The 18,842-nt window shown below is 47.7% G+C and overlaps 1 long non-coding RNA gene across 4 annotated transcripts in view; it reads left to right on the top strand.

Annotated features, from left to right (window-relative positions):
• Window positions 1-18,523, top strand: part of LOC144807812 (uncharacterized) — a 176,216-nt gene extending 157,693 nt beyond the window's left edge. For all 4 annotated transcript variants that reach the window (XR_013606454.1, XR_013606452.1, XR_013606451.1 and 1 more), the window contains one exon: window positions 18,298-18,523. This is a non-coding gene — a long non-coding RNA (uncharacterized LOC144807812). The remainder of the gene's footprint in view (window positions 1-18,297) is intronic.
• The last annotated feature ends 319 nt before the right edge of the window (window positions 18,524-18,842 follow it).

Genomic DNA, 18,842 nt, shown 5'->3' on the forward strand with positions numbered 1-18,842 from the left:
GGGCGTTATGCTGTCCTCGTGGGTCGCTATGAGGGTCGTACCCTCTCCTTGTTTGCTGTTTATGTACCCCCCGGCCTACAGACTTCCACCTTTTCCGATTTGGGCCGTGTGCTGCTGAACCTTCCTGACAGTACTCTTTTTCTTGCAGGCGATTTTAATTCTGTGATTTCCGGTCTACATGATCGCTACCCCCCTAGGGATACTCCTTCGGCCCAACAATGGCTAGGTGGGTTTTTGGACACGTTTGGTTTGGTGGATTGCTGGAGGCTCATGCATCCTACCCAGCTCCAGTACACCTTCCATTCGGGGGCCCATGGGAGTCTGTCTAGACTAGATTATTTCCTGCTGCCCGCGGCGTTGATGCCGGCGGTGCGTGAGATCAGACACCTCCCCCGGGGCATCTCCGATCATTCTCCGCTCTGGCTTTGTTTTGAGTTTGGGGTGGAGGCGGCGGGCCGAGTGGCTCCTATCAATCCCTGGTATATTGCCTCCCCTGAGACCCGACACCTTTTGACTAAGTCTTTAGGTGCCTATTTCTTGGACAACGAGGGGTCGGTTTCCTCGGCTGTGACATTGTGGGAGGCCTTTAAAACGGTGATACGTGGGCAGGCCCTTTCCCTTATTGCTCAATCCAAGAAGGCTAGGAATCGGGAAGTGGTGGACCTTGAGACAGAGATTGCGGAGAGGGAGGCCGACTTAGAGTCTGAGGTCACCTCTGATAAACTCCACGCCCTGGGTCTGAAACAATTTGCTTATAAATCCTTGGTCACAGATGCGGCTAGACTGATGTTTCGGGAACAGCAGGGTCGTCTGTATGATGTGGGGGACAAAGCGGGTAAATTGCTGGCGTGGTTGGATAAGAAAGAGAGAGCGAATCGTGTGGTGCCTGTGATTCAGTCGTCGAATGGTGTCGAAGTGACAGACCCGGTTGGAATAGTGGAATGTTTTGCTGAATATTTTCGTGTGGTTTATACCCCTGTGTCTGGACGGGATGTGGCTGACTCTCGCCTTTTGTTGCGCGATATAGCTTTGCCTAGTGTTTCCGATTTAGACAGTGTCTCGTTGGAGTCCCCTTTAACTACAGATGAAATAGCGACTGCCATTCGTTCGCTCCGCCCGGGCAAAGCTGTGGGCCCAAACGGGTTGCCAATTGAGCTGTACAAGCTATGCCCTGACAGGGTGGCGCCCCATCTTCGTGCCATGTTTCTGGAGTCCCGGGAATGGGGTATTCTCCCGTATGACCAGCGTCTTGCTACGATAGTCGTAATTCCCAAGGATGGGAAACCGCGGGACCTCTGTTCGTCTTATAGGCCCATTTCCCTGTTAAATGTTGAGCCTAAGGTCCTGGCTAAGCTCCTGGCGACCCGCCTACTGACGGTCATTAGCGGCTTGGTTCATCCGGATCAGTCCGGCTTTATCCCGCATCGCAACACGGCTCTTAACCTACGTCGTCTCCACGGTGCTGTTGCGAGGGCGGGGCGTCTGACGGAGCCGGCCATTTTGGCCTCGTTGGATGCATCGATGGCTTTCGACACGGTCGAGTGGCCCTATCTTTGGGCAGCTCTCGAAAAATTTGGTTTTGGACCTGAATTTATTGGATGGGTGAAGTTGTTGTATGTGGAACCCTTAGCGCAAGTGGTGGTGAACGGTAGAGTTTCTGTCCCCTTCAGCCTTGGTAGAGGGACCCGGCAGGGTTGCCCCTTATCTCCATTGCTTTTCGCGCTGGCCCTGGAACCGTTAGCTGCATGGCTTCGATGGGAACCTTCACTCAAAGGGATCCGTTGGTCGCCGGACTTTGAAGACCGTGTCTCTCTTTACGCGGACGACATTCTTCTATATCTTACATCCCCGCGTAAATCCTTGAACGTCTTATTTGATGTTCTTACTTCGTTCGGAGCTAACTCGGGCCTTGTTATTAATTGGGCTAAGTCCTGCGTGTATGTTCTCTCGGGTGTTTTGCCCTCTTTGCCGGCCAGGTTCCCTATCCAGGTGGTCCAGTCTGGCTTCAAGTATTTGGGGATTTTTATTACCCTGGACCCCTCCCTCCGGTTTAAGCGCAATCTCCTCCCCCCGCTTCTTAGATTACGACTGGATGTGGCCCGCTGGCGTAAGCTACCCCTGTCTCCTCTGGGTAGGGCGGCTCTATTTAAAATGATGTCCTTGCCGCGGTTCCTCTACGCCCTTCAGAACTCCTTTGACGACATTCCCGCTGCTTATTTCAGAGAAATCGAAAGTCTGCAAAGACAATTGATTTGGGACGGGCGCCCACGTATAGCCCTCGCGAAACTTACTATCCCTTGGTACGACGGGGGCATGGCGCTCCCCGATATCAAGAGATACTACTGGGCTGCCCAGCTCTCGGCCATTAACCACGCGATGTACTCGCCGGGTCGCGATCCGGCTTTTGAGATGGATAGGCTACAGTTGCCGGGAGGGGACTTTAATAGAGCGCTATATTCTAGATCGGCCGGAAGTCATCTTGCGGGCCCGTCCAGGGCTGCGGTCAAAGTGTGGCGTGCTGCGAATGTGAGTTTGGGGTGGGAGAATCGACTGACGCTGGTGACTCCGCTTTATGCTTCTGAACGTTTGGGATGTCTCTGGTCTACTAAGGGTTTTGAACGCTGGGATATGATTGGGATTTGTAAGGTGGGTGACGTTTGTGTAAATGGTCGCGTGAAGTCATTCCAGGCCCTTAAGGCGGAATACGACTTGAGTGATAGAGAGTTTTTCCGGTATCTGCAAGTTCGACATGCCTTGGCCTCGGTTCTGACTCCTGATGTGACCCTACCCGAGTCTTCCCCCCTTGAAGATCGTATATTGGACGGCCACCTGCCCGACAGCACTATCTCGCTCATCTATAAGAAACTGATCCATAACCGTGCGGATTTGTTGGTCCGACTCCGGGAGTTGTGGGTCGGTGATGGATTGGAACTGGATGACGAGGACTGGCAGTCGGCACTCTCCTCCCCAAAGGAGGTCGCCATTCCCGCCCGTCTTCGTTTGGTGCAACTTAAGATCCTCCACCGGGTGTATGTGACTGGTCCGCGCCTGGTCGTCATGGGTTTTTCCCCGGATGGCTTATGTAAGCGTGGCTGTGGGATGAGCGCTACCTTTCTGCACATGATTTGGGAGTGTCCTGTGGTGGCGGCCTATTGGGTGGATGTGCTTGCGATAATGACTGTAGTGACGGGTGTTGCCCTGCGGCCTGAGGCCCGACGATGCCTGTTGAATGTGTGGGAACCCTCCGATTACTCTGTGGCCCAGACTAGATGGGCGACCCTGGGTTACATGGTCGCGAAGCGCGACATTGCGCAACTCTGGGGCGTAGCTCGACCTCCTGAAGTATCGGTGTGGGAGGACAACATGGACTGGTCCATGTTCCGAGAGAAGACCGTCTATGTGGCTAGGGGCAGACCCGGGGCGTGGACGAAAATCTGGGGTCAATGGAATGCATACCGTGGAGATATTTGTACCCCTCCCTTGGTTGCCACCTCCGATATTACCCTGTCTCCTTAGGCCGACGTTCCCGAAATTTTTCACTCTGTTCTAAGATTTTCCTGTCCTCCCTGCTCCCCCCCCCCTCACGGCCTTACCGAATCTCATTGATTTCTGTCTGTTCTCCTGTTTAGTGACCTCCCCCGCTGCTATTTGGGCTGACTTGATTACTGTACTCGCCTTGTTTTTGTGTTTGTTATTTTTCTGTTTTATATAGAAAATTGTTGTATCCTGTCCTATGTCTGGAGCGATTTTATTCTATGATTTGGCCTGGCCTCGGAAATGATTGTTTATTTCATGTGTCGTGCTATGTGACTTAGCGGCCAGCCCGTGTGGTTGTGGGCCCATCTTTGTATTTTTATATGATTGCTCAATAAAAAAAATTTGAATAAAAAAACAAACAAATTATTGTTGAGGGAAGCATGTACTTTCATGAGGGGCCAAGTTGTATTTCTTTGAAATTTCATCCAGTAGGCCCAGAGTTACCCATGGGTCCAACCATGTTTCTGTGGTGTCTGCTGAATTTCGAATTTTTAAACATCATGGATGGCATTGGATTCAATTGCAAACTGTGTTTTTGGGAGTGGAAATTCTGTTTTTGGGGGTGTGTTAATTAAATATTGGCTTTTCAGCCAATAGGTAACCCTAGGAGTTCATATAGTTAGTGTAGGCCTGCTTGAGTTCATTGTATGTACTTTCTGTGGGTGGCCTGGCCATGTGGTGGCGGCCATTTTGTGGGACCAACCACTGTGCTTTTGCCATAGGCCTCCAAGCTTGTGGCCTACTCTGCCAGTAGGCCCAGAGGTACTACTCGAGTCACCATGGGTGCATGAAAGTTAAACAACTGTTTTTGTGGTGTTTGTTTAATTTGTAACATCATGTATGGCATGGATGGTTTTGGATTGATTTGCAAGGTGTGGTTTTTGGGGTGGAATTACAGGTTTTGGGTGTGTGTTAAATAATATGGCTTTTTTTGCCAGTAGGTAACCCTAGGAATTCAGCTCGCGTAGTTTTGGTAAGTTTGCACAGTGCGACAACGCGACCTTACAGTTTTTGTCTTCTTCGCACGCTCAATCTGTGTGGTGGGGCACGCGATAACAACATTTTGTACAGTTTGCGCTGCCGAACACGCTGAATTTGCAATCTCGCGAGCAATATGTCTTTTGGAGCATGGAGTCATTTTTCTGTTCTTTTTTTTTTTTAAAAGAGGAAGGAAGTTCCCCAGAGACCTCAATTTCCTGTTCCTGTCCTTTGTATGTTCTTTGTTGTTTGAGGTTGGGGTGACCATGTGGGTGGTGGCCATTTTGTGAAGCCAAGCATTGTGCTTTTGCCATAGGCATGCATTGTCTGTCTTCTCTTTCTTTTCATGTTGTTGTGGGTGGCCATGCCATGTGGTGGTGGTTATTTTGTGTGACCTTCCACTGTGCTTTTGCCATAGGCCGCCAAACTTGTGGCCTATTCTGTCAGTAGGCCTAGAGTCCCAGAGGTAGTCATCGGGGATGCTTGATGTAGCTGTTTCTATGTTGTCTGTTGAATTTAAACATCATTTAGGGCATGGATGGCATTGGATTGAATTCCCAAATGTGGTGTTTGTGGTGTAGTAAACTTTTTGGATATGTGTTAATAAATTCCTTTGTTGTGTGTGTTGTTGTTGTGTAACTTTCCAACCTTTTTAGCCATGCAGATTTTCTTTTTTGCATTAAGCTGTGATGTGTAACAGGGGTCCTCCTTTGTCCGGCCATATAGGGATATAGGTCTGCTTGAGTTCATTGTTTTCTGGGCTTTACCCATGTGCCTGTGATGAGTGATGATATGGCTGGGGGCCATGGTGGTAGTAGTAGTAGTGTGCTGTTTTGTTTTAGCCACATAGGCCTGTGTGTCTTTCCATTGCTCCTGCTGGCTTACTGTTTCCATCCCCATTGCTATCTGCTGCAGGTCACTGATGCTGCATCCATCCGACATGATGCACAAATTAAGGATAAACAAGTTCCACTTCCACTACATTTGTATTTTAGATCTTTGCTATTCTTAGTCTTACTGAGTGTACTAACACCACTAGTAATTAAAATTAAAGCACAACAAATTCCACATTTGACTGATGTTCTTCTGCCTTCTTTGTGTGTAGGTGCACAAAAGACTGAGCAGGAATTGTCTGTCATCATTCATCACCCGTTGTACTGTCAGACGGAAATCCTTCTGTTGTACGTGACGTGTGGTGTGACCTGACCAGACATCTCTGCAACTTGTGCAACTGAGTGCTGCTGACATCTGAAGAAGATGTGCCCAAAGAAAGCAGGTACCAGGTCCTCCAAGACCAAGAAAGTTGCTGAGAAGAAGAAGGAACAGAAGAAATAAGTGACACTTAAGTCTGGTGTTGACCCCAACACCTTTTTTGGGAAACCAAAAAGTACGCCTGCACCAGCGGTGTCCGGGGGGCAAGCTGGGGGCAGCACCTCCGCATCAGTGGGCCCAACCCAGACCCAAGCAGATGAGTGTGGAAGAGGTGGCCAACCTAATGGTGGAAAGCAGTGATGCTGAGCCTGACCTAAACTTATCGCTATCTCAAAGTAGTACACAATCAACGCATGAGGGAACACAGCAGATAAGTAATGAACAACAAGAACCACAACCACCACCTGCAATAGTAGTTGTTGTTCCTCCCGAAGTAAGGGCAGTTCGGGAAATTGAGCCTCATGCAGAGCAAGTAGAAGAGGAAGCCACTCATGCAGGAGATCTATTGTATTTCAAATCCCCACCAAGGAAAAGGAGGGTTAGTCTATCGAGTTCTTTGCCAAGCATCCCTTCAGATAATCTAGATCTCCCTTGGGAGCCACAACAACCTGAGCATGAGAGGGAGACACATCCCAAGACCAGGCTAGGGAAAAGGAAGGTTCCATAAAGCCTTACACTTATGGAGGTCGATGTAAAACAGCAGAATTATGATGATGATGAGTCTGACCCAGTCATCACAAGCATCACTCCGGGCCGAGGACATGGAGACCAACATTTTTACCCTATCCAGAATGGCTGCAACTAGTAGGGATGTAACACGCATACCTCCAACACAGGCAACACTAACATGACCTCCAGCTTCCACATTTACATTAGCAAAGGGCCGGCAGCGTCCTACATCCAGCAAAAGCACCACCTCAGCAGAAGTAGGTAGTGGTACTACTGCTCAGCCATATAGTTAAATTCAACATACACCCTCCAGTTCATTCGACATTGGAAGTGGCACCTCTAGCATTAGACAAAAGTTAAGCTCTCCAGTGTGGGACTTCTTTACGGTTAGCGTAAAGGAGGAGAACATTGCAATATGCTCCATTTGTCATTCCTCTGTTAGTCATGGTAAGCTTGTTACAAACTATGGCACCGGGGGCCAAATTACCCATTTGAAAAAACACCACGCAATCAAGTGGGAGGACCACCTTTGTAGCATAAAAACTGGAACCATTGATGTTGGTGGGGATAAACTAGTACAATGTCCACTCACGGTTGAACAGGAAGAAGAAGAAGAGGGAGACATTCTATCTGGTAGTTTTACACAAAATAGTCCTGTCCCCAGCACTGCTGTGGTAGAGCCCACATCCTCCGCATCAGCAACATCTCAGTGGCACAAGAGTAAGAGTCAGCCGGAGACACCAAGGAGTACTGCGATGCAAAGTGCTGCGTCGAGCCGAACAGAAAGAAATACCACGCAGCGTACCATTCTTAGCATATTTACTAGGCAGGAGGGAAAGTACGAACGCAACCACCCAATAGCACGTTTGTACAATGCTAAGCTGGCTGAAATGTTAGCACTGGACCTTCTCCCTTTTTCTTTTGTTGAAGGGGTGGGTTTTCTGGAATTTGTGACAACCATCTGCCCGAAATGGAAGGTTCCCAGATGCTACTATTTTGCCAGAGTTGCTGTTCCAGCACTACATCACGACATGCTGGAATTGCTTGGAAAAGCCTTACGTCAGAGTGGTGTTCATAGTATCCACCTGACAACAGACATGTGGACCAGTTGCCAAGCCAATGATTACATGTGAATCACTGCACACTGTCTTCATGGAGCAAAGCCCATTGGTGTATTCGTTTGGGAAAAGAAGCCAATGGCCAGTGCTCAGCAGGCTGGCGATGAAGTATCTGGCTTGCCCTGTTGCAAGTTTCTCTTCTGAGCATGTTTTCAGTGCTGCTGGTGCCATTGTAACTGTGAAAAGGACCAGACTCTCGCCCAAAAGCGTTGAGAGATTAACCATGATCAAAATTAATCAGCACTTCATACCACCGGACTACAAAATACGTGAATCACAGCAGGAAGAGGAGAGCGAGTCCGAAGACATAAGTAGTGGGTTACATGACCTACTTCTGTCCGAACCACCAGAGTTTGAGGCCGAGCTCCTCTCCCCTGACCGTCTCTTATTTTTGTTTACCTATTGGAGCTGCACGTCTGTGCATTTAACTGCCCACTCCACTCCTCAGAGTCCTGCTCCATCTTCCTGATTCGCCCTAAATACATTTCCATCTTGCCAGACATTGGATGGAGATGGACAATAGTACAATAATGTAGCCTCCAACAGTCCCTCCATAACTAGTTAAACGTACATGACTATAGCCATCTTCTGTTTTGTTTCTAAACTCTAAACTCATCACTGTCTTAAGGCTACCACCTCTGTCTGCAGGCATACACAACTCTTCACTGTCAGAACTTGAGCAGGCATCCAACACTAAAGTAAACTCGTCATCACTTTGAGAAGGCTCGGCATCTCTGATCTGACAGCCAAAGAGAAGAGCAAGACAGGTATATGATTAACGAATGATGCCATGCATGCATTGGATGTTTGCTGACTCTGAGCAAATGTGCATGAAGTCGAACTATACTAGTAGTTAAAATAATAACAAACTAAAAGTGACTCAAGTGATAGTCAATGTTTCCATGTTGTTTAATAATAACCAATTGTACTCCTACTACTGCAGGTGCAGTCTGGACTTACTTAATCGGAGTCACTCACTACAGACTGAGTTGGTGTTGGTCTGTTGGTCTGTTGGACAAGACGTACACGTACCACATCATGATGATGATGATGACCATACTATCTTTGCATGCAGTCAGTCAGTTGGATCTGAGATGATTGATGGAATAACAGTGTTTCAGGGAGTGGCATAAAAGGTAAACACAACCAATCAACAAGTACCACAGCTGACCTGGGCTACATGTCTGTGCAGTGGTGGAGTTGAATAGTGGTACGATGACTGACAGTGGCGCATTTATTTAGTCACTTGATTTGGAAAATGCTAGGTTGCTGTATATGTATAGATCAAAGGGAGAGAGAGGACTAGATAAGCTAGGCCCGATCCCCTGTTTTATATGTACATATATCAATAAGGACTAGCTAGTTAAGTAAAAATAGAGAGAGAGACTCTGTTAGGTACATCGTGGAGCAACATAGAGTGGGGAAAAGGCATTGCTTTCCTCATAAAGCCCTCACCCACCGACCTAGTCGGTGGCATGCTTCATCATCGGGCCCACCACAGTGGCACCGAATGTGCCCCGGGTGTGCTTCAACGCCAGGAGACTGCGGAGCTGGTATGTTGCTGAGTGTGCAGTGAAAAGGGGTGAGAAGGTGTAGATTAAAAGCTATGCAGGAGGTCCCAGCACCCGAGGGTTTGTTTATCTTTAATGAACTGGGCCTCTGCTAGCAGATAAAAAGGCAAGGAGACGTAATGGAGTGCTGATTATGACCTCCAGCGTCTTGTGCGGTCTACATGTTTCAGCCAGTGCCTTGTTGAATTTAAGCTGGCTTTCCTCAGGACCATTTACTATGTGAAGGGTGCAAAGTAAACTTAATTTAAGTGAAAGTGGTGTTTTGGCTATGTGTGGCGCTCGCTAAGGCGCTGTAACTGTTAGAGGGGATTCCCTCAAGCTTGATCTGTTATTCCTTGTAAAAAGCTTCATGGGTCGCTTGGCAGAGAAAGAGACCGAAAATATCGGTCTGGTTCCTCCTTGGACCTATTCGTCCTTCCGCGGCGCCCGTTATCATAACCTTTTTATCTGCTAGCAGAGGCCCAGTTCATTAAAGATAAACAAACCCTCGGGTGCTGGGACCTCCTGCATAGCTTTTAATCTACACCTTCTCACCCCTTTTCACCGCACACTCAGCAACATACCAGCTCCGCAGTCTCCTGGCGTTGAAGCACACCCGGGGCACATTCGGTGCCACTGTGGTGGGCCCGATGATGAAGCATGCCACCGACTAGGTCGGTGGGTGAGGGCTTTATGAGGAAAGCAATGCCTTTTCCCCACTCTATGTTGCTCCACGACGTACCTAACAGAGTCTCTCTCTCTATTTTTACTTAACTAGCTAGTCCTTATTGATATATGTAGGTTGCTGTATATGCCTTTTGTCTGGCTCTGTCAAAAATTAAGGTAAATGGAGTTTGGGTCACGGCCTGGTGCCGTGGCCCTGTTCTGTACTGGTTCCTGTCCTGTTGTTCTTGTAGATTAATGATGTGTAAATAGTAGAGTAGACACAATGTATCCAAGCCGCCTCAGTCTGAAAGTATTCTCGCTCAAGAGTCTTGTCTTTTTGCACTACACCGTAATTGATGCTTTTTAAAATTAATTTATTTTTCAATACCCCTTTTGTTTTTCCATCAACACTTACAGGCCGGCCTTTTACCCAGTGCTATTATATTTGGGGCAACAACTCATACTTACCTTACCAATCTTCATCAGCCAGCCAGTGGCACCCAAGAATGATGTGCAGAGTGTCCATGGAAGGGAGGACCAAGATGAATGACGAGATACAACTACACATTTGGGCCTGGATAATACAGCAACTTTAGTATCGTATTCATCTTTTTAATAATTTGATAACTTTTTTCTCTTCATTCATTTCGTGTGACTTTGTTTGCTAATTGCTCCCTACAACTATTTTTAATTTTCTTTGCTAGCTTTCAGCCCGGTACAGCAGGTAATTAGTGTTTCTCTGAGGGCATACAACCAAGGCAAATTTCATATAATACTACTTCCCTGTACTATCTAATTGTGTAGTAGTAGTTAAGTACTACTCATTAACCATCAAGTTATCTTCATCATGCATGCATTTCCTTTTTCTCCCTTTATAGATTTATTGGATAGTGGATCATCGTCGTCTTCAAATATTGTTTTGCTTTTTTTGTCTCCATGCGTACTGTTTTTCTTTGTCAAACCTTTCCCCAAACCCCCCTTCCCATCCATTCATCAAACCCTAACCCTCTTCCCCCGGTCTGTGTGATTTTATATTTAGGTGTGATGTGACTACATTAAATCTACACCAACAATCGATCACACGCTTGTTGGGGCAGATGTGAGGAAAGCAACACTAATTAAATGTCAACGAGGGAGGGCGAGGATCTTCTTCTCCTTGCCCACCCATGCTCAGTCCATGTACAAGCCAATTCATTTTCCAAAGGGACCCACCGAATACATCATAATTAATTGCCGACATTGATTGGATTTACAGCATTAAAGTTGACGAATTAAGAGTGTGTTAAGTCACTCCTTCAACACAACTACAGTTTAACTTCTTAGCTTCTTGTACTAGGCTGTCCCCGCCACCATTGTTTTCTTTTAGTTTAGCAGTTGCAATATTGTTTGTTTGGCAGTCTTCTTATGTACTGTACTTTTCTACTACACCCGCAGTCTCTCTCAGACAAGTGACTGTTTTTTTTTGTTTGTAAATGCTAGTGCCAGTGTCTACTACTACCACCACAACCATGGCATCTTCTCCATTCTCTTGGGAAACCATGCAGCCATTGCTGTGCCGAACTTAATTCTCATCAATCACAGGTAAGATAAGTTTGCTCGGAGCTATAATGGACTAGGAGGAGCGACTGGTAGTACTAGTAGGCGCTCTGCTGACCTGACGCGCGCTGTATTTACAATTTGGCGGCGTCCTTTTTTAAAAAAAAACTTCTTGATATTTGCTTTACTGTTTATTTACATTTTTCCTTGTTTTTAACTGTTAGCGCCACTTACTTGCACTATAATTGTGTTTGGCACCGCGCTTCGCGGGTCCCGGTTCCTGTGGGCTGGTTGTGGGAGCACAGCGCTTCTGTGGCGGCCATATTGGGTGAGGGGCGCGGGCTGCACGTTCTAGTGGCTCAGGCAACGGCCTACTCATAAGGGAGGTAACCAGGGGGCTCGCCCTTGCTATTCTTGGCTCCGCTGACCTACGAGCGGGTCGCGAGACCTACCTGAGCGCTTCATGGCGCTCTGCTGACCTGACGTGCGCTGTATTTACAATTTGGCGGCGTCCTTTTTAAAAAAAACCTTCTTGATATTTGCTTTACTGTTTATTTACATTTTCCTTGTTTTTAACTGTTAGCGCCACTTACTTGCACTATAATTGTGTTTGGCACCGCGCTTCGCGGGTCCCGGTTCCTGTGGGCTGGTTGTGGGAGCACAGCGCTTCTGTGGCGGCCATATTGGGTGAGGGGCGCGGGCTGCACGTTCTAGTGGCTCAGGCGACGGCCTACTCATAAGGGAGTCATGCCTACGCGCAGCGTTCACGCGCAGCGGATACGCCGGATCACCGCCGGAGTCACGCCAGAGTCCAGCCCGTCTGCGCCCGTCAGCGTCCCGGAGGCGAGCGGGGCGGCGGGCTGGGCTCAGCCACTGGGCGTTTTAGCTCCTGGGCCCCTCCAGCTCCGATATTCTTTATGCGAGCTACGTTTTCTACGCCCTTTACAACCCTCTTCGGGTGATTGTTGTTCTGTCTTCCCCGGTCGCTATAGGGGTAAGTGTTGCTGCCCTGGATGCGGATGGCGCCCTAGCTGTGCTGTGTTTTTGCCTCCCAACAAGAAGATCGACCACGCTGGGCATCCCTGCATGTTGCTCAATACTAGATCTGTGGCCAGACATGCGCAGGATATTTACGATCTCCTAGACATGGAAAAGCCCCTCTGCCTTATGTTAACTGAAACATGGCTGGGGGAATTTTCTAATCCCGATGTCGCTTCCGCCATTCCTCCGGACTATAATGTCTTTAGGAAGGACAGACTCAAGGGCAGGGGCGGGGGAGTGGCTTTGGTGGTGAAGAAATGTGTGGCTTGTTCCATTCTGCCTGTAGATGATATCTGCGGCTCTGAGTCCCTTGCTTTCTCCATCACCTTGGCTCCCCCACCAATCCTTCAAAGGTCTATTAGTTTATAGACCACCCGGTCCACCTGGAACTTTCTTTGAAGAGTTTGAGTCTGTCCTATCAGGGTTGGTTCTGAAAACGGAACAGTGTATTGTCGCTGGAGATTTCAACTTCCGCATGGATGACCCATTAGACCCGCACACTACTAAACTTCTAGAGGCCACTGCCCCTTTGGGCCTGATCCCGTATCTTTGGGGTCCAACTCATGACAAGGGACATACCCTTGATCAGGTCTTTTCGACATCTCCTTTGGAGGTTAAGGAGATTATTCCGGTGCTCTGGTCAGACCATAGGCTAGCCAAATTTTTGGTTAAAGGCACAGCGAGACCTGCCACTTCCGTATCCCAGCATCAGCACCGTGCCCTTCGGGCCTACCATTGTGTGACCCCGGCGATGCTTGCTCAGGCTGCACTGGATCATCCATGCCCCTTTTCAGGAGACCTGGAGAAGGATCTTGAGTCTCTGCAGGTCTGGCTGTTGGACAGGTTAAATGACCTTGCCCCAGTGATGGCCCCCCGCTCAACACCGAAACGGGTTTCGGCCCCTTGGTTCACTGCGGCATTGTCATCCGCCCGACAGTCTTGTAAGGTGGCGGAAAGAGCCTGGCGCTCTCAATATGATTCTAAGGCTAGACTGCTTTATAAGACAGCGGTTAAGGCATATCAGCGGGACATCCGCCTTGGAAAAAAGGTTTATCTTGCTGGGAGAATAGAGGCTGCCTCCAACTCCTGTAAGGAAATCTTTTCCATAGTTAGAGAATTCACAGCCCCCCGTTCCAATACCTCCCGAGGTATGCCCCCCAAGTCCTGGGCTGCGGATCTTGCTAACTTCTTTACTAGCAAGATCAAGCTTATCCAGGACTCTTTTCAGCTGGCAGCACCTGTAGGGTCAATTAATATCGAGGATGGCTCGTGTCTCGCGGTCTTATCAGGCCCGATGTTGGCAGTCTTCCCCCCCATTTCAGCCTCTGCTTCCTTAGTGCTTATGGGCAATCTTAAATCTGGGTCGCCTTTGGACCCTTGCCCAGCTAAGTTTATGTCAAAAATGGCAGAAGTTTTAAATCCGTTGGCCAATCCACTTTTGAACCTCTCGTTGAGCCAGGGTTTGGTTCCGCAAGCATGGAAGCATGCAATGGTCATCCCTCTGCTGAAGAAGCCTGGCCTCGATCCTGAGGCATTGGTCAATTACAGACCGATTTCTCTCTTGCCAGCTCTTATGAAAATTCTGGAGAAGCACATACATACGGTCCTCTCAAATTTCCTGGAAATGCATGAGATTTTGCACGCCTCCCAATCCGGCTTCCGCCCAAACCTCAGCACAGAGACTGCGCTCCTGGAGGTGTCGGAAGACATCAAAGGGGTCCTGGACTCTGGGGGTAAGGCTATGCTGGTCGTGTTGGACTTGTCGGCGGCCTTCGACACCGTTCCCCATGAGGGCCTTCTCGCTAGACTCTATGAGATTGGCTTCAGGGGGACGGTGCTCAGCTGGTTTTCATCATTTCTAGCTGACCGCCGACAAACGGTCTGGGCCTCCCCGGACTCCGCCGTGATGCCGCCACTGGGTGTCGGGGTCCCGCAGGGCTCTATATTGAGCCCGACCCTCTTTAACATCTTTATGACCCCTTTGGCGGCATTGGCGGAGTCTTTTGGGGCCCGGATCGTATCCTATGCCGACGACACACAGCTCCTCTTCTCTTGTAAGAGTGGAGGAGATTTTAATGGAGAGAGTATCCGGGATTGCCTTGAGGCTGTCTTCAGTTGGTTTCATCTGAGCGGCCTCAAGTGCAACTCTGAGAAACAAACTTGGTGGCCCATCAACATGTTTCCACCATCCTGTCCATCTTTAGTTGCTAAGAACCTGGGGGTCAAGATGGACAAGGGCCTGACGATGAGATCCCAGGTCCTTGGGGTGACGGGTACCTGCTTTGGCCTCCTTAAGGTGCTGAGGAAGTTTCTACCCCTTTTATCGGAAGAACACCGGAAATTGACCGTGCAGGCTCTGATCGGGTCCAGGCTGGATTATGCTAATGTCCTTTACCTGGGCCTGCCAGAGTACCTGCTGCAGCGGCTACAGGTTGTGCAGAACGCTGCGGCTAGAGCCATTTACGGCTTAAATAGGCGAGCCAGTGCTGCGGGTCTCTTGCAGACCCTACACTGGCTGCCTATCCGCAAGCGGATCACCTTTAAGACACTGACTCTGGCCTATAATGCTCTCCATGCTGGGGGAGCGAAGTACCTCCAAAGGAGACTTGCCTTTTATCATCCGGCCCGCGCTCTCAGATCGGAGTCACTGTTTCTTGCGGTGGTGCCACGTGTAAAAAGAGCTCGCATTGGAGGTCGCTCCTTTGGACTGCTGGCACCACAGCTGTGGAATTCTCTGCCGCTGACTCTTCGGGGTGCCTCCAGCTTACTTGCTTTCAGGAAGGGTTTAAAGACCTGGTTGTTTAATCTTTAGGCTTTTTTTCCTCTTCTTCTATTGGGTTCCCCTTTTTTTGTTTTTACTGCTGTGTTGTGTTATCTCATCGTAAGTCTCATTGCTAAAGCGCCGGGACACTCTTTTTGAGTAGCCGCGCGCTATATAAAAACAAATATAACATAACATAGTAGGAAAAATATAACTCAGTGAGGTGTACAGCATCTATCTGTTTGCATGTTACACAATTGGAAGGTCATTTAAATCAAACACTGGCAGCTGCCCTGCATCTGCAAGTAAACCTTGTGACGTACATAAATTTGTGAAACAGTAACCCCCACAAAACATTAACATCGTATGTGTAAGTATAAATAAATTACATTTATTTCATAACAAAAAATAAACTACCCCACACCTCACCCACCCCTGCCCCTAACCCCAACCAATGATCAAGTCCAACCAATGTCCAAAAAATAAGAAACCCCAACACCCAATTTCCACCCACCAACAAAAGTTCTAAAAAAGGGGCAAATTAACAGGGTCCATTTACAATCGGCGGGCTTTAAGGTGTTTGTCTACGAGAATATTTACGCGCTCCTCTAATTGGTCCTCCAGCTGTGCCATCCGGAGGAGAAGTTGCTTGCGAAATGCACGGCACTTACATTTGCATCCATGTGGGGGGGAGTAGATGTTGAAAAATGGCGGCGGTGGGCTGCTGCCTGACCGCGGCTCCGTACTCCGGCAGGATGGACCTGGCTGGGGCCCGGGGCATTGGAAGAGGCATCAGCTGCTGCCGCCGCCTCCTCCTCTGCCTGATCCACCAGCCGGCGGTATTCCTCATAGATGGCCTGCAGTTTCCGTTGCCGGGCCCTGGCTGCCAACTCCTTCCGTGTTGGTTTTTGGGAAGGAGGATCTATAAAGAAAGAAACAGAATTGTAACCAAAACTCTTAGCAAAATAGTAATACAAAATTAATTCAACACATAGCGGCACAGTAGCACTAGTAAGCGCAGTACATAACATTTGGGGTAAGTATCTATCCTCCTGCTTCCCTGGCCTCTAACATTTGTTGGAGTTTTTTCCGGCATTATACTTGCCCTAGTAGTATGGATGGACTCCAGTTCACAGAAGAACACCTGTCTTTTTCTTATCTGTAGTTTAGATAAATTACATAACCTTGTTGTAGGCTGTAGCCGGCAAGCCAGCTCAGTCAGCTAAGCTTGCGTCCAAGACCAACATACGAGTCAATACGCAGACGCCTGTTACTTGTATTTACTAAGCTGCAGGTGGGGAAGCTTGTATATTTTTCGATTACGGGTGGCACTGGCCATACTCTTTCTGTTACATGAAGGGCAATTGCTCAATTTCACTGTGCCCTGGCGACTACAAAAAGGCAGATTAATAATAATATAATATACCTCTGATCCAATGATCATTACTTATATAGAACGACATATCAGTCCAGTAGCGGTCAGAGGTGGGAGTGCTGGTGGGCAGTGACTTGGGAAGGGGAAGGGTGGAGGGAGCAAACTATGGATTGCAGACAATTACTGGTAAGTAAACATATAAATAAATAAAACACATTTTGTGGTGCGTACTGCACTCAGAATCCATAGTTTACCACCCCCCACCCTGCCCCTCCCACTCTCCGCACCACCACCCGCCAGAATTCCCACCACCGACCGCTAATGCATAAGGTACTTTGTTTATTGATTGTGTAACCAAGAGATAGACAACCCTCATAGGTAGGAAGTGGTCCTTGGAGTCAGAGGAAGGCGCTTGATAATATATATAATACAGGATGTGCTTGTAAACTACTGAGTCATCAACTGTATTCTGAAATGAAATCCTACTTTTATATAATATATGATGACCCTCTGCTTTGCTACTCTGGCGCAGTTTCTTTTACATTCTCTTCAAAGTAAGACTGCGTCTGCATCCAGTGACAGTCTCCACCTATGATGAATACATCCAGGGGCATCCATCCATTAAAAGTAAATGTCTATCATTCTTTTGTTATGTGTATCGCTTAACAAACCTTAGCTGGTTTCACTTTCACCAACAACCACCCATGCGTCCACTCCTTCCTCCCTTGCCTTGGCTTTGGGTTTGATACAAACACTGCTGATGATTCTTGCTATCCACTATCCACCCATATTGCGTCGCACACCCAGGCAGGCATCTTCTTTCACCTTCCACCCATCCTTCAACAACCCATGCATCTGATTCTTATCAGCCACCTGCATGCTGCTTCCAAAGAATCCTTCTCTGCTTGTCGTATTACATCTCTGTCGTCCTTCCTCATTCCACCCTACTTCTTTCCCTTTTTGTTCAACACATCCATTAAGGTCATCTGATCTGACTTTTAGTCTTCTCCATAACTTTAACAGCTGAGTTGGAGTCTGATAGAAGAGGCCTTTGTTTAAACAACTCACATTGGTAATGCTATTGCTAATGCATTGGTAATGCTATGTAAAGGGTGTCTTCTTCAACCGTTGTATCTTGTTCAGTACAACTTCAAGTTCATACTTACTTAATAAGTCTCAGAGTACAGTGAGTGAAGTGTTCCCCTTCCAGCTAGTAATGGCAATAAGTAATGAATATAACTTACCACCCCCCACTGCTGCTGTTTCCTCCCCCACTGGTGCTCCTGCAGGTGCCGCATCTTCTGCCCTCTCCTAAATGGCAGCATTGGCATCGCCGCTGTCCTCGCCGGCACTTGTGGTTGGTACTGGTAGTGCACCTATAAAAAAAAGGACACCTTTTTAAATGCCTGTACACCTACCCCTATTTTTCTCGTTTTCACCAGGAAGGAAGATTGAAAAAACAGTTAAAGTACAAAATTAATCATCACTAGTCCATATTGCGCACTACAGTAGAGTCAGAAGACAGACATTAGTAGTATTATTATATGGTCCCTAGGGTCATCTCATCTCTACTCCAACTCTGGTCTTAGGAAAGTTAGCCTGAGCCATGTAACCATTTTAGATTCATGTCTACTCTTTTGCGCGTGTTACCTCGCAGCTTGTTGTGCAGTAAGACGCCTTGAAGGCCACATGAGTGTTGCATACAAGTGAAGAGGTTGAAAAACAAGCCACTTTTTTTATGGAGTTTAGTTAGTCCCTATTGCTTAGCCATAATGTTACACTTTTTGGCATGACTGCAAAAAGCTTGCATAATTGTGTTATACTGTCTAACGTGCCCCATTTTTCTCATAATAGGCAGAAGATTCCCTTCTACGAACCAGAGATTTGAAGAGCATACGAAAGATGCATAAAACCAGTGTACGTTCAACGGTGAGGGGTCTCCCAGAATTCATACAGATCTCTATCATGCACTAGTTGTACAAATGCTTAGTTTAAACTTCTTTATTTTGCATGTTGGAGCTGGATGTAATTTCATGGAACAACTTACAAAGCTTGTTATTATTTGAAATAAATAAACCTTTTGAACTTACACATGGACTCTGTGGTATATTTGGTGTGGTGTTGTGGACTTACTCGAGTGAGTGAGTTAAAGGGTGTTATCATGGTCTGGGTCCCGTAATAAAATTATTGGGTATCTTCATGTGGGGGTTTGCGAGTGGACATAATGACTAATGAGACACTATAGCTAGTCGGTCAGGGAATTGTGAGTTCAGAGTTCTGAATGAGGTGTAAGTAAGGTCCACCCTCCCATCACCAACATCCTATTTTCTTGTGCATAGTTCTGTATGTGGCTGTGCAGAATACCCACAACAGTAGTAGTATGTACTACTATCCTAACA

Source organism: Lissotriton helveticus, chromosome 1_2, assembly GCF_964261635.1.
Source record: "Lissotriton helveticus chromosome 1_2, aLisHel1.1, whole genome shotgun sequence".
NCBI lineage: Eukaryota > Metazoa > Chordata > Amphibia > Caudata > Salamandridae > Lissotriton > Lissotriton helveticus.